This window comes from Choloepus didactylus, chromosome 3, assembly GCF_015220235.1.
Source record: "Choloepus didactylus isolate mChoDid1 chromosome 3, mChoDid1.pri, whole genome shotgun sequence".
In the NCBI taxonomy this organism is placed as follows: Eukaryota; Metazoa; Chordata; class Mammalia; order Pilosa; family Megalonychidae; genus Choloepus; species Choloepus didactylus.
This window is the reverse complement of record NC_051309.1, coordinates 9,610,861-9,627,344: the sequence shown is the minus strand read 5'-3', so window position 1 is coordinate 9,627,344 and position 16,484 is coordinate 9,610,861. Positions and strand designations below refer to the sequence as shown.

General features: G+C 37.3%; 1 pseudogene; it reads left to right on the top strand.

The window, feature by feature from the left end:
• The first annotated feature begins 22 nt into the window (after positions 1-22).
• On the top strand, positions 23-10,620 carry LOC119530194 (annotated as a pseudogene).
• The last annotated feature ends 5,864 nt before the right edge of the window (positions 10,621-16,484 follow it).

Sequence of the window (16,484 nt, the reverse complement as noted above, 5' to 3'; positions counted from 1 at the left end):
TGCTTAGCATTGGTGTGGTACCTTTGCTACAACGAATGAAATAATATTAAAACATGACAGGGGTTTTCCCTGAGCCAGCACTGCAGCTGCTGGCCAAGCCCTGCCATGCCGGCAGCCCACCACCACCATGCAGTTTATGTTGCTTTTTAGTCATCAGGGAAAGCTTCAAGCACAGAAGTGGTATGTCCCACTGTCAGACAAAGAGAAGAAAAAGATCACACGGGAACTTGTTCAAACTGCTTTAGCAGGAGAACCTAAAGCGTGCAGCTTTCTTGAGTGGCAAGATCTGAAGATTGTATGCAAAAGATATGCCCATCTGTATCTTTGCTGTGCTCTTGAGGATCAGACAATGAACTAATTACCTTGGAAATAATTCATCCTTACATGGAATTACTTGACAAGTATTTTGGCAGTGTGTGTGAACTTGATATCATCTTTAATTTTGAGAAGGCTTATTTTATTTTGGATGAGTTCCTCTTGGGATGGGAAGTTCAGGAAACATCCAAGAAAAAATGTCCTCAAGGCCACTGAGCAGGCAGATCTCCTGCAGGAGGGAGCTGAAACCCTGTGTGATATTCTTGAAGAAACTGGACTCACAAAACTCTCCTCCCTTGTTGATGACTTCTTGTGGCATTTCACTCACTGTGGCTGTTCACTGCCTGCATGTTCAGGTTAGCTAATGGTGTAAGATGTTTGTCAGTATCACCGCGTGCTAAGCCGCTTCGTTCAGACCTGCACAAAAATGCTTTTTTTTAAAAGGGAACTTTGGTTACTCAGGTGAGAAATTACAGGACTTAAATATGAATTAGAATGATAAGGAAAGAAAGATACCTTTTCCGGATAGTTGAAAGTTTGAATGTCACTTTCTCTTAATCTGATTCTGTGTATGAATGAAAATGACACCATCAGTCAATGTACATTTATTACATTACTGTATTTGACAAAGGAAACTGTTAAATCATGAAACCAAGGATTGGTGAAATATTTCAGTATATATGAGAATAAAGGGAACTGACATGTTACATAACAAATGAAAATTTAACTCTTATGTTGATGTCAGATCCCAGAAAAAAAGAGTCTAACATACAGAAAGAATGTCTGATCCAGGGGCCCCACAGCTTATCTCATAGAAACCAGGTGCGCCATAAACTAAGGGTTGAAGGCTGTTTTAAAGATTCCAGTTATAGTGGCGCCTCGGCCCCCAGAGAGCGGATGGAGCAAGACAGGATGAACGGCCTGCTTCCTCCACATAGATAGGACGGCTGCACATCAAAGAGTAGTGTGTTAGAACCCTAGCAACCAGTCAGCTCAGAAGTTGATAAGCCCTCATCCACTCAAAGCACAGGACACCCTTCCCTCATGGTTTTTTTTTCTTTAAAAAATGCTGCTCTCAGAAAGAGAGCTGGAGCCATTTTCTTCCTTTTCACTGGCTCCCACCTGCTTTCTTCGTCTAATAAATCTTTGACTTTATACTTCAACTTTGACTCACTGCATTGTGTGGATTCCTGAATGACTCCAACCTAACAGTTGAGACTTTCTAAAACAACAAATTTATACCAAAGACCCCTGTTGGAAGTTACATACCTTAAAACACAAAGCAAATATAGATTTTAAATGACTTAACTAGAATGATACAGTTTTACACAAAAAATTATTTCTTGGGCATTCTGAACCTGGGATAAGAAACATAGAATCGACTGTTTCATAATAAAGAGCATATTATTTTTAAGACCAAGGCACATTTGACTGCTGAGTTAGTTGAATTTTTTGTGGTCATAATCATTTAGTCACTTAGTTGCATTGTTTTGATACCCCAAATAAAGTGGAAATGTTGATTTATCAGGACATGTTTTAACAGAAAACATGTGGGTCTCTTCACAAAGCATTGCATAAGTCATTGTTTAAAGCAGGAATATTCTTTCTGAAGTGCTTGTTAAAATCACATTTATTTTGCATCCACTTAGAACTACTGCAAACTTTGTGGTTATCTTCCTTCCCTTCCATGGCACTGCCTGGCTATCAGAAATCCTAGAGAAATAAAGTCACCTTTCATAGAAAAATGAGAGTTGAATGAAGTAAAATGGCATTAGTGGTTCCTCTATTTTTAAAAGCTGTATAATTGTTTCAATATCACTTTTATACATACTCATACATATTTAAACATGTCTTCATGGTTTACACTTTCGCTTGTATGTGCCAGGCTAGATTAAGCTTTGTTGTAATAGTGACCAATATCCGGGCCACATGATCACTGTGTTATCACATCACCAACTTGTTGTAATAAACGTTAAATGTACACCACACACAAAAAAATATTACTGTTGTATGGTATGTGAATATATTTCAATAAAAAAATAAAAAAATATTACTGTTAACTACAGTCCATAGTTTGCATTAGATGTATTTTTCCCATATACCACCTATGTTAACACCTTTTAATAGTGATGTACATTTGTTCTAGTTCATGAAAGAACACTCTTATATTTGTACTAACCACAGTAGTCATCCATAATAAGGTTGACTATGTTATACAGTCCCATGTTTTATCCTCTAGCTTTTTCTAGTGACATACACGATCCTAGACTTTCCCTTTCAACAATGATCACACACATAATTCAGTGTTATTAACCATACTCACAATAATGTGCTACCATCACCTCTATCCATCGCAAAACATTTACAATCAACCTAAGTAAAATTCTGCACAAATTAACCATCAGCTCCCCATTCTCTATCCTCATTCTGTCTCCTGATAACCTACATTCTAGATTTTAACTCTATGAGTTTGTTTACTGTAATTAGATCATATTACTGAGATCATACGATATTTGTTCTTTTATGTCTGGCTTATTTCACTGTATATAATGTCCTCAAGGTTCATTCATGTTGTCACATGCATTAGGACTTCATTCCTTCTTATAGCTGAATAATGTTCCATGATATGTATCTACCAAATTTTGTTTAACCATTCATCAATTGATGGACACTTGGGTTGCTTGCATCTTTTGGCAATTTTGAACAATGCCATTATGAACATCAGTGTACAAATGACTGTTAGTGTCACTGCTTTCAGATCTTCTGGGTATATACCAAGAAGTAGAATTGCTGGATCATAGGGTAACTCAATATCTAGTTTTCTGAGAAACTGCCAAACTCTCTTCCACATCAGCTGTACCATTACACATGCCCACCAGCAAAGAATAACAGTTCCAATTTCTCCATATCATCTCCAGCATTTGTTGTTTCCTGTTATTAGTGTGAGATGGTATCTCATTGTGGTTTTGATTTGCATTTTCCTAATAGCTTGTGAAGATGAACATTTTTTTTTCATGTGTTTTTTGTCCATTTATATTTCCTCTTTGGAAAAATGCCTTTTCATATCTTTTGCCCATTTTATAATTGGGCTGTTTGTACTATTGTTTTTGAGTTGTAGGATTTCTTTATAAATGCAGGATACCAGTCTCTTATCAGGTGTATGGTTTCCAAATATTTTTCCCATTGAGTTGGTTGCCTCTTCACCTTTCTGACAAAGTCTTTTGAGTCACAGGAGCTTTTGATTTTGGAGAGTTCCCATTTATCTATTTTTTCTTTTGTTGCTTGTGCTTTGGGTGTAAGGTCTAAGAACTTACCTCCTATTACTAGGTCTTGAAGATGTTTCACTGTATTGTCTTTAAGAGTTTTATTGTGCTGCTTCTATTATTGAGGTCTTTGATCCACTTTGAGTTAATTTTTCTTTAGGGTGTGAAGTAGGGGTCCTCTTTCATTCTTTTGGATTTTGACATCCAGTTCTTCCAGCTCCATTTGTTGAAGAGACTGTTGTGTCCCAATTCAGTTGATTTGGAGGCCTTATCAAAAATCAATCAACCATTGATCTGAGGGGCTATTTCTGAACTCTCAAAGCAATTCCATCAATCAATATGTCTATCTTTGTGCCAATACCATGCTGTTTTGACCACTGTGGCTTTATAGGAAGTTTCAAAGTCTGGAAGTGTAATAAGTCCTTCCACTTTGTTCTTCTTTTTTAGGATGTTTTTGGCAATTCAAGGCCACTTTCTTTCCAAATAAATTTGATAACTAGCTTTTCCAAGTCTGCAAAGTAGGTTGTTGGAATTTTCATTGGAATTGCATTGAATCTGTAGATCAGTTCAGGTAGAATTGATCCCTTAATGATGTTTAGCCTTCCTATCTGTGAACATGGAACATCTTTCCACCTCTTTAGGTCCCCTTTGATTTCTTTAAGTAACAATTTGTAATTTTCTGTGTAGAGGTCTTTCATGTCCTTGGTTAAATTTATTCCTAGGTACTTGATTTTTTTAGTTGCTATTGTGATGGAATTTTTTTGTTTGTTTGCCTCTTCAGTTAGGTCATTTCTACTGTATAGGAATATTACTGACTTACATGCATTAATCTTGTATCCCGCCACTCTGCTGAATTTGTTTATTAGCTCAAGTAGCTCTGTCATCGATTTCTCAGGATTTTCCAAATATAAGCTCTTATCATCTGCAAATAATGGCAGTTTTACTTCTTCCTTTCCAATTTGGATGCCTTTTATTTCTTTATCTTGGCAAGTTGCTCTGGCTAGAACATGTTGCATAATAGTGGTGAAAGTGGGCATCTTTGTCTCATTCTCAATCTCAGGGAAAAGCTTTCAGTCTCTCACTGTTGAGTACTATACTGACTGTGGGTTTTCCATATATGCCTTTATCATAGTGAGGAAGGTTCCTTCAATTCCTACATTTTGAAGTGTTTTTATCAAAAAGGGATGTTGAATTTTGTCAAATGCTTTTTCAGCATCTAGGGAGATGATCATTTGATTTTTCCCTTTTGATTTGTCAATGTGTTGTATTACACTGATTGATTTTCTTGTGTTGAAACACCCTTTCACACCAAGAATGAACCCCACTTGGTTGTGGTATATAATTCTTTTAAAGTGCCTTTGGATTTGATATTCAAGTATTTTGTGAGAATTTTTGCATCTATATTCACTAGGGAGATTGGCCTATAGTTTTCCTTTTTTGTATTATCTTTATCTGGTTTTGGTATTAGAGTGATATCACCTTCATAAAATGAGTTAGGTACTGTTCCATTTTCATCAATTTTTTGAAAGACTTTGAGCAGGAATGGTGTCAATTCTTTTTGGAAAGTTTGGTAAAATTTCCCTTGAAACATCTGGGCCTAGGCTGTTATCTGTAGGTGAATTGTTTTTTATTTTTTTGAAAAACTTCGTCAAAAAATTAAAAAAAAAAAAAGAGTTCAAACAAAACAAAACAAAGGAATAAGAAAAACAAATATCCTAAAATAACTACATTGCTTCCAACATGCTGCTACCATACACCAAGAAAATTAATGAACTATAGTCATTCCAGAGCATTCCCATATCGTGAAGATTAACCTCAATATCTTATCTATTCTTATTAGATTATCATTCCCCCTTCACTATTTGCTGTCTATCTCTAGGTCCCCTACATCCTACAATATAAGATACTTGTTTTATGTTTTCCACAGAGTTCACATTAGTGATGTCATACAATACCTCTCCTTTTGTATCTGACTTATTTCATTCAACATATGTCCTCAAGGTTCATTCATGTTGTCATATGCTCCAGGACCTTGTTCTTTCTCACTGCTGTGTAGTATTCCATCACATATACATACCACAGTTTATTTATCCACACATCTGATGTAGGACATTTAGGTTGCCTCCATCTCTTGGTAATTGTGAACTATGAACATTGGTGTGTAAGTATCTATTTGTGTCATTGCTTTCAGTTCCTCTGGGTAAATAATGAGAAGTGAAATTGCTGGATCATAGGGTAAATCAATACCTAGTTTCTGATGAACTGCCAAACTGTCTTCCAGAGTGGCTGAACCATTACACAGTCCCACCAGCAATGAATAAGAGTGCCAATTTCTCTACACCCTTTCCAGCATTTTTAGTTTTGTGTTTGCTTAATGGCAGCCATTCTTATTGGTGTGAGATGATAGCTCATTGTGATTTTGATTTGCATCTCCCTAATAGCTAGCAAAGATGAACATTTTTTCATGTGTTTTTTAGCCATTTGTATTTCCTCTTTAGAGAAATGTCTTTTCATATCTTTTACCCATTTTATAATTGGACTATTTGTACTAACATCGTTGAGTTGTAAGATTTCTTTATATATACAAGATATCCGTCTCTTATCTGATAGTTTCCAAATATTTTTTCCCATTGAGTTAGCTGTTTCTTTACCTTTTTGACAAATTGCTTTGAGGTACAGAAGCTTTTAATTCTGAGGAGTTCCTATTTATCTATTTTTTCTTTTGTTGCTTGTGCTTTAGGTGTAAGGTCTAAGAAGGGAACTCCAAATACTAGGTCTTGAAGATGTTTCCTGACATTACCTTCTAAGAGTTTTATGGTGGAGTCTCTCAGAGATCTTTGATCCATGCTGAATTAATTTCTGATTGCATGTGAGATAGGGGTCTCCTCTTTCATTCTTTTAAATATACATATATATACAATTCTCCCAGCCCCATTTATTGAAGAGGCTATGTCCCAATTCAGTGGATTTTGGGGCCTTATCAAAAATCAGCCGACCATAGATCTTGGGGTCTGTTTCTGACTTCTCAATTGAATTCCATTAATCAATATGTCTATCTTTGTGCCAATACTGTGCTGTTTTGATTGCTGTGGCATTCTAGTAGGCTTCAAAGTCAGGCAGTGTAAGTCCTCCAACTTTGTTTTCTTTTTTAGAATATTTTTAGCAATTTGAGGCATTTTCCCCTCCAAATAAATTTGATGACTAGCTTCTCCATATCTTTAAAGTAGATTGGTGGAATTTTGATGGGAATTGCATTAAATCTGTAGATCAGTTTGGGTAGAATTGACATCTTAATGACATTTAGCCTTCCTATCCATGAACACAGAATATCTCTCCATCTCTATAGGCCACCTTCTATTTCTTTAGGTAGAATTATATGGTTTTTCTGTATAGAGGTCTTTCATTTCCTTGGTTAAGTTTATTCCTAGGTACTTAATTTTTTTAGTTTCTATTGAGAATGGAATCTTTTTCTTGAGTGTCTCTTCAGTTATGTCATTTCTACTGATAGGAACATTACTGACTTACATGCATTAAGCTTATATCCCACCACTTTGCTGAATTTGTTTATTAGCTCAAATAGTTGTGTCATTGATTTCTCAGGGTTTTCCAAGTATAAGATCATATCATCTGCAAATAAAGAGGTTTTGCTTCTTCCATTCCAATTTGGATGCCTTTTATTTCTTTTTCTTGCCAAATTACTTTGGTTAAAACTTCTAGCATAATGTTGAATAATAATGGTGACAATGGGCATCCTTATCTCATTCCTGATCTTAGAGGGAAAGCTTTCAGACTCTCACCACTGAGAACTATACTGACTGTGGGTTTTTCATATATTCCCTTTATCATATCAAGGAAGTTACCTTCAATTCCAAACTTTTGAAGTGTTTTTATCAGAAAGAGATGCTGGATTTTGTCGAATGCTTTTTCAGCATCTTTTGAGATGATCATTTGATTTTTCCCTTCTGATTTGTAATGTGTTTCATTATATTAATTGATTTTCTTATGTTGAACCACCCTTGCATGCCTGGGATGAACTCCACTTGGTCAAGGTGTATAATTTTTTTAATATGTCTTTGAATTCCATTTGCAAGTATTTTTTTTTGAGAATTTTTACATCTATATTCATTAGGGAAATTGGCCTGTAGTTTTCCTTTCTTGTAGCATCTTTATCTGGTTTTGTTAATAGTGCAATGTTGGCTTCATAAAATGAGTTAGGTAGTGTTCCCTTTTCTTCAGTTTTTTGAAAGAGTTTAAGTAGGAGTGGTATCAGTTGTTTTTGGAAAGTTTGGTATAATTCCCCTGTGAAGCTGTCTGGGCTTGGGGTTTTATTTTTAGGAAGCTTTTTGATAGGATTGGATCTCTTCATTTGTCACTGGTTTGTTGAGTTCTTCTATTTCTTCTTGGGTCAGTCAAGGTTTCTCATGTGTTTCCAGGCAATTATGCATTTCCTCTAAACTGTCTAGCTTGTTGGCATGGAGTTGTTCATAGTATCCTCTTATGATTTTTTTTTTTTTTATTTCTTCAGGATCCATAGTTATTACCCCACTCTCATTTATTATTTTGTTTATTTGGGTCTTCTCTCTTTTTGACTTTGTCAATCTAGCTAAAGTTCTGTCAATCTTATTGATCTTCTCAAAGAACCAACTTTGGTTTTAATTGTTCTCTCTGTTGCTTTTTTGTTTTCCAGCTCATTTATTTCTACTTGAATCTTTGTTACTTCTTTTCTTCTATTTGTGTTAGGGTTAGTTTGCTGATCATTCTCTAGCCTTTTCAGTTGTTCAGTTAGGTCTTAGGTTTTATCTCTTTCTTGCTTTTTGATATATGTGTTTAGAGCTATAAATTTCCCTCTCAGCACTGCCTTTGCTCATCCCATATGTTTTGATATGTTGTGTTCTCATTTTCATTCATCTCTAGATATTTACCTATTTGTCTTGTACTTTCTTCTTTGACCCACTGGTTGTTTCGGAGTGTGATGTTTAACCTCCAATATTTGTGAAAGATCTGGTTCTTTGGTGGTTATTGATTTCTACTTGTATTCCATTATGATCAGAGAATGTGCTTTGAATAATTTCAACTTTTTTAAATTTATTAATACTTGTTTTGTGACCCATCATGTGGTCTATCCAGGAGAACATTCCAGGGACAATAGAGAAGAATGTATATCCTGGTACTTTGGGATGTAATGATCTATATATGTGTGTTAAGACTAATTCATTTATCATATTGTTTAGGTTCTCAATTTCCTTATTGGTCCTCTGTCCAGTTGTTCTCTCTATAGGAGAGAGTGGTATATTGAAATCTCCCACTATTATTGTAGAAATTTCTATTGCTCCCTTCAGTTTAGCCAATGTTTGTCTTATGTGCTTTGGAACTCCTTGATTGGGTGCATAAACATTTATGATTGTTATTTCTTCTTGGCAAATTGTCCCTTTTATCAATATATAGTGTCCTTCTTTGTTTCTTATAACCTCTTTGCATTTAAAGTCTATTTTGTCTAATACTAGTATAGCTACCCCTGTTTTAATTTGGTTTCAGCTTGCATGGAATATTTTTTGCCATCCTTTCACTTTCAGTCTCTTTGTGTCACTAGTTCTAAGATGAGTCTCTTGTAAACAGCATATCAATGGGTCATACTTTTTAATCCATCCCAACAGTCTGTATCTTTTAATTGGAGAGTTTAATCCATTCACATTCAAAGCTATTACTGTGAAGGGATTTCTTGAACCAACCATCTTATCCTTTGGTTTTTAGTTGTCAGATCTATTTTTTCCCTCTCTTTTTTTCCCTTTAAGTTACCCTTATCCTTACTAATACTCTTCAGTTCTGTACCCTTTTCCAGACCTCTCTCTCCTTTCTTTTTTCTCAGCTGGTAGAGTTCCCTTTGGTATTTCTTTCAGGGCAGGTCTCTTGTTAACAAATTCTCACAGCACACGTTTGTCTGTGAAAATTTTAAACTCTCCCTCAATTTTGAAGGCAAGCTTTGCTGGATAAAGAATTCTTGGCTGGCAATTTTTCCCTTTCAGAATCTTAAGTATGTCATACCACTGCCTTCTCACCTCCATGATACCCACTGAGTAGTCAGTGCTCATTTCCCTTGTATGTGGTGAATCACTTCTCTCTTGCTGCTTTCAGAACTTTCTCCTTTTCTTCAGCATTTGACAATCTGATAAGAATACGTCTCAGAGTGGGTTTATTTGGATTTATCCTATTTGGAGCTCACTGGCATCTTTGATTAGCATTTTTAGGTCATTTAGAAGGTTTGGGAAGTTTTCTTCAACTATGTCTTGAAATATTCATCCTAGCCCTTTTCTCTTCTCCTTCTGGGACACCAATGATTCTTACGTTTGTACACTTGATGTTGTCCATCATTTCCCTGAGCTCCATTTCAAATTTTTCTATATTTTTCACCATTTGTTCTTTTCTGTATTCACACTCAATTGCTCTGTCTTCTAGTTCTCTCATCCTTTCTTCTGCCCCTTCAAATCTGCCCTCTTCCATGTGGGGAGAGTAAATGTGGTCAGTTCTCATCTGCTGCCTCCCAGGTTCCCTCACCAAAGCTCCCAGCCCTGTGGCTGTGAAGGATTGTCTCCCCAGTTAATTGTTAAGGTGGGTGCATGGGAATGGAGAGCTGCTGCTCACTCCCTTGCTTGGTGGCCGTCTCACCGCTGCCAGCCCTGGGAGGCAGTCCTAGCCAAACATACTCACTTCATCCCTCAAGGTGCAGTCTCCCTGCCAATGACACCAAAACCACAGTCTCCAGTGTCCTTCAGTTTGTCTGGAATGGTCACCACCTCACTGGGTCTGGAAGCGCACCTGGATACTTTCTGCTTTAATCTTCCCTGACAGTCTCACCCTCTGCCTGGACAAGCTGCTGTGGCACAACAAGCCACACCACTACTCGGAGCCCAAGTTCATCCTGGGTCTGTCTCACTGGAAGCAGGCAACCAACACACCGCCGACTGATGCGATTACCATGGATGCGATGGCGCATGAAGAGGAGCCTGCTGGCGGCCTCTTCCTGGAGATCACACAGTGGATCTAGAGCCTCTTTCTTCTTTTTTAATATAAGCATTTAGGGCTATAAGTTTCCCTTTCAGCACTGGCTTTGTTGCATCCTATTAGTTTGAAAAGTTGTGTTCTTATTTTCATTCATCTCCAGATATTTACTGATTTTTCTTGCAATTTCTTTGTTGATAAACTGATTAAATGTGTGGTGTTTAACCTCCATAAATTTGTGAATTTTCTAGTTCTCTGTCTGTTATTGTTTTCCAGTTCATTCTATTATGGTCAGAGAGAATGCTTCAATCTTTTTTAATTTATCAAGACTTGTTTTTTGACTCATCATGTGGTTGATCCTGGAGATGATCCACGGGTGCTTGAGAAGAATGTATATCCTGCTGGTTTGGGATGCAGTATTCTGTGCATGTCTGCTAGGTCTAGTTCATTTCTCACCTTACTCAAATTCTTTGTTTCCTTGTTGATCTTCTGTCTAGATGTTCTATCTATTGATGAAAGTGGTGTATTGAGGTCCTCAACTATTATTGTAGAAACATCTATTTCTCTTTTCAGTTTTGCCACTGTTTGCCTCATGTATTTTGGGGCACATTTATTAGGTGCATAAATAGTTATGATTGTTATTTCTTCTTTTGGATTGCCCCTTTTATTAATATATAGTGTCCTTTTCTGCCTCATAACAGTTTTGCATTTCAAGTTTATTTTGTCCAACGTTAGTATAGCTTCCCAAGCTTTTTTTTTTTTTTTTTTTTTTTTTTTTGGTTACTGTTTCTATGGAATATCTCTTTCCAACCTTTTACTAGCAACCTATTTGTCTCCTTGGGTTTAAAGTGAATCTCTTGAAAACAGGATACAGATGGATCATACTTTTTTTTAATCTATTCTGCCGATCTTTGTCTTTTGATTGGAGAATTTAATCCATTAAAATTCAGTGATTTTACTGTATAAGCAATACTTACTTGAATCATTTTATCTTTTGGTTTTTATATGTCATACCTTATATTTATCTCTCTTTTTACCCTTTTAGTTACTCTTACTGGTAATCTTCATTTCTATACTCTCCTCCAAACTCTCTCTCCTGTCTTTCTTTCAGCCTGCAGATCTCCCTTTAGTATTTCTTGTAGGGCATGTCTCTTGATAATAAATTTTCATTTCTGCTTGTGAATATTGTAAACTCTCCTTCATTTCTGAAGGATAGTTTCACTGGATAAAGAATTTGTCACTGGCAGTTTTTCTCTTTCAGTACCTTAAATACATCATACCACTGCCTTCTTGCCTCCGTGGTTTCTGATGAGAAATTGGCACTTAGCCTTATTGTGTTCCCCTCATATGTGATGAATCACTTTTCTCTAGCTGCTTTCAGGATTCTCTCCTTATCTTTGGCATTTGATATTCTGATTAGTCTGTGTCTCAGAGTAGCTCAAGTAGGATTTATTCTGTTTGGAGTATGCTGAGCTTCTTGAACATGTATATTTCTGTCCTTCATAAGAGTTGGGAAATTTTCAGTCATTATTTCCTTAAATATTCTTTTTGCCCCTTTCCCTTCTCTTCTCCTTCTAGGACACCCATGATGCATATGTTTGTACACTTTGTGCTGTCATTCAAATCCCTGAGACCCTGCTCCATTTTTACTATCCTTTTTTCTATGTTCTTGTCTGCAAGATTTCAACTATCCTGTCTCTACCGCACTGATTTTCTTCTGCCTGTTCAAATCTGCTGTTGTATGCCTTTAGTGTATTCTTTTTTGCTCCCATTTTTCTATTCATCCATCAATACACTGGACAAAGGGGAGTGTGATCCACATGGCTTTCCCCATCACATTGTCACCCCTCAGAAGCTACACTTTTATACAATCGTCTTCAAGATTCAAGGGTTCTGGGTTGTAGTTTGATAGTTTCAGGTATTTATTGCTAGCTACTCCAATTCATTAGAAACTAAAAAGGGTTGTCTATATTGTGCATAAGAGTGACCACCACCGACTGGAACCATGGAGGGTGTCGAAGAGAAGAAGAAGGTGCCAGCTGTGCCAGAAACCCTCAAGAAAAAGCGAAGAAATTTTGCTGAACTGAAGATCAAGCGCTTGAGAAAGAAGTTTGCCCAAAAGATGCTCCGAAAGGCAAGGAGGAAGCTTATCTATGAAAAAGCCAAGCACTATCATGAGGAATATAGGCAAATGTACAGAACTGAGATTTGAATGGCTAGAATGGCAAGAAAAGCTGGCAACTTCTTATGTACCTGTGGAACCCAACTTGGCATTTGTCACCAGGATCAGAGGTATCAATGGCATGAGCCCAAAGGTCCAATAGGTGTTGCAACTTCTTTGCCTTCGCCAGATCTTCAATGGCACCTTTGTTAAGCTCAGCAAGGCTTCAATTAACATGCTGAGGATTGTGGAACCATATATTACATGGGGGTACCTGAACCTGAAGTCAGTAAACAAACTAATCTATAAGCATGGTTACGGCAAAATCAATAAGAAGCGGATCGCCTTGACAGATAACTCTTTGCACGATCTCTTGGTAAATATGGCATCATCTGCATGGTAGACCTGATTCATGAGATCTATACTGTTGGGAAATGCTTCAAAGAAGCAAACAACTTCCTGTGGCCGTTCAAATTATCTTCTCCCAGAGGGGGGATGAAGAAAAAGACCACCCATTTTGTAGAAGGGGGAGTTGCTGGCAACAGGGAAGACCAGATCAATAGGCTTATTAGAAGGATGAACTAAGGTGTCTACTATGATTGCTTTTATAATCTGGTCAGTTAATAAACAGTGATTGCTTTCAAAAAAAAAAAAAAAAGTGACCACCAGAGTGACTTTGGCTCCTTTTGGAATCTCTCAGCCACCAAAACTTAATTCATTTCATTTCACATCCCCCTTTTGGTCAAGAAGATGTTCTCCATCCCACAATACCAGGTCCAGATTCCTCCCTGGGAGTCATAGTCCATGGTGCCAGGGGTATTTACACCCCTGGGTGTCAGATCCTACATAGTGGGAGTGCAGTGATTTCACCTGCCAAGTTGGCTTAACTAGAGAGAGAGAGCCACATCTGAGCAACAGAGAGGCATTCGGGAGGAGCCTCTTACTCACAATTCTAAGCAGGCCTAGCCTCTCCTTTGCAGCAATAGTCTTCCCAAGGGCAAGTCCTATGTTTGAGGGCTCAGCCCATCAAACAACCAGTCCCCAATGTCTGTGAACACATCTGCAAACATCGAGGTGGGGAAGCCCAACACCCCGGCATTCTCCTCCAGCAATGTTCACATTAGTGATAGCATATAATATTTCTCTTTTTGTGCCTGGCTTATTTCACTCAGTGTTATGTCTTCAAGGTTCATCCAAGTTGTCGTGTTTCACAATATCATTCCTTCTTATTGCTGCATGTATTCCATTGTGTGTATATACCACATTTTATTTATCCACTCATCTGTTGAAGGACATTTGGGTTGTTTTCATCTCTTGGCAATTGTGAATAATGCTGCTATGAACATTGGCATGCAGATATCTGTTCGTGTCACTGCTTTCAGAGCTTCTGGGTATATACCAAGATGTGCAATTGCTGGATCAAAGGGTAACTCTATACCTAGTTTTCTAAGAAATTGCCAGACTGACTTCCAGAGTGGCTGAACCATTATACAGTCCCACCAACAATGAATAAGAGTTCCAATTTCTCCACATCCTCTCCAGCATTTGTAGTTTCCTGTTTGTTTAATGGCAGCCATTCTAATTGGTGTGAGATGGCATCTCATTGTGGTCTTAATTTGCATCTCTCTAATAGCTAGTGAAGCTGAACACTTTTTCATGTGTTTCTTGGCCATTTGTATTTCCTTTTCAGAGAACTGTCTTTTCATATCTTTTGCCCATTTTGTAATTGGGCTGTCTGTACTATTGTCATTGAGTTGTAGGATTTCTTTATATATGCAAGATATCAGTCTTTTGTCGGATACATTGTTTCCAAAATATTTTTTCCCATTGAGTTGGCTGCCTCTTCACCTTTTTGATAAATTCTTTGAGGTACAGAAACTTCTAAGCTTGAGGAGTTCCCATTTATCTATGTATTCCTTTGTTGCTTATGCTTTAGGTGTAAGGTCTAGGAAGTGACCTCCTAATATAAGATCTTGACAATGTCTCCCTACATTATCTTCTAGGAATTTTATGGTACTGTCTTTAATATTGAGGTCTTTGATCCACTTTGAGTTAATTTTTGTGTAGGGTGTGAGGTAGGGGTACTCTTTCATTCTTTTGGATATGGATATCCAACTCTCTCAGCCCCATTTGTTCAAAAGACTGTTATGTTCCAGTTCAGTGGCTTTCGGGCCCTTATCAAAGATCAGTCAGCCATAGATCTAGGGGTCTATCTCCGAATTCTCAATTCAATTCCATTGACTGATACATCTCTATTTGTGCCAGTACCATGCTGTTTTGACTACTGTGGCTTTATAGTAAGCTTCAAAGTCAGGGAATGTAAGTCCTCCCACTTCATTTTTCTTTTTTTAGAGTGTTTTTAGCAATTTGAGACATCTTCCCTTTCCAAATAAATTTGATAACTCACTTTTCCAAGTCTGCAAAGTAGGTTGTTGGAATTTTGATTGGGATTGCATTTAATCTTCAGATGAGTTTGGGTAGAATTGACATCTTAATGACATTTAGCCCTCCTATCCATGAACATGGAATATTTTTCCATCTTTTAAGGTCCCCTTCTATTTCTTTTTTTTTTTAATCTTCATTTTATTGAGATACGTTCACATACCATGCAGTCATACAAAGCAAATCGTACATTTGATTGTTCACAGTACCATTACATAGTTGCACATTCATCACCTAAATCAATCCCTGACACCTTCATTAGAACACACACAAAAATAACAAGAATAATAATTAAAGTGAAAAAGACCAATTAAAGTAAAAAAGAACACTGGGTGCCTTTGTCTGTTTGTTTGTTTGTTTGTTTCCTTCCCCTATTTTTCTACTCATCCATCCATAAACTAGACAAAGGGGAGTGTGGTCCTTATGGCTTTCCCAATCCCATTATCACCCCTGATAAGCTACATTTTTATACAATTGTCTTCGAGATTCATGGGTTCTGGGTTGTAGTTTGACAGTTTCAGGTATCTACCACCAGCTGCCCCAATTCTTTAGAACCTAAAAAGGGTTGTCTAAATTGTGCGTAAGAGTGCCCACCAGAGTGACCTCTCGGCTCCTTTTGGAATCTCTCTGCCACTGAAGCTTATTTCATTTCCTTTCACATCCTTTTGGTCAAGAAGATGTTCTCCGTCCTATGATGCCGGGTCTACATTCCTCCCTGGGAGTCATATTCCACGTTGCCAGGAAGATTCACGTAGTGGGGGTCCCACATAGTGGGGAGGGCAGTGATTTCACCTTTCAAGTTGGCTTAGGTAGAGAGAGAGGGCCACATCTGAGCAACAAAGAGGCATTCGGGAGGAGGCTCTTAGGCACACTTATAGGGAGGCCTAGACTCTCCTTTGCAGCAACGGTCTTCCCAAGGGTAAATCCTGTGGTAGACAGCTCAACCCATCAACCCACTAGTCCCCTATGTCTGTGGTCATGTTAGCAACCATCGAGGTGGGGTAGGCCAATACCCCTGCATTCTACACAGGCTCCTCAAGGGGGCTCTACATATTTTTTTTCCTTGTTTTTTTAACTTTTTTTTTAAATCAACTGTATGAAAAATGAAAAAATAAAAAATAATTAAAATAATTTAAAAAAAACATACAATAAAAGAACATTTCAAAGAGACCATAACAAGGGAGTAAGAAAAAGACAATTAACCTAAGATAACCACTTTGCTTCCAACATGTTCCTACTCTACCCCAAGAAAGTTACCTAAATATAGCAACATTTCTGTAAACTTGTTCCTACTATACCCATCAGAA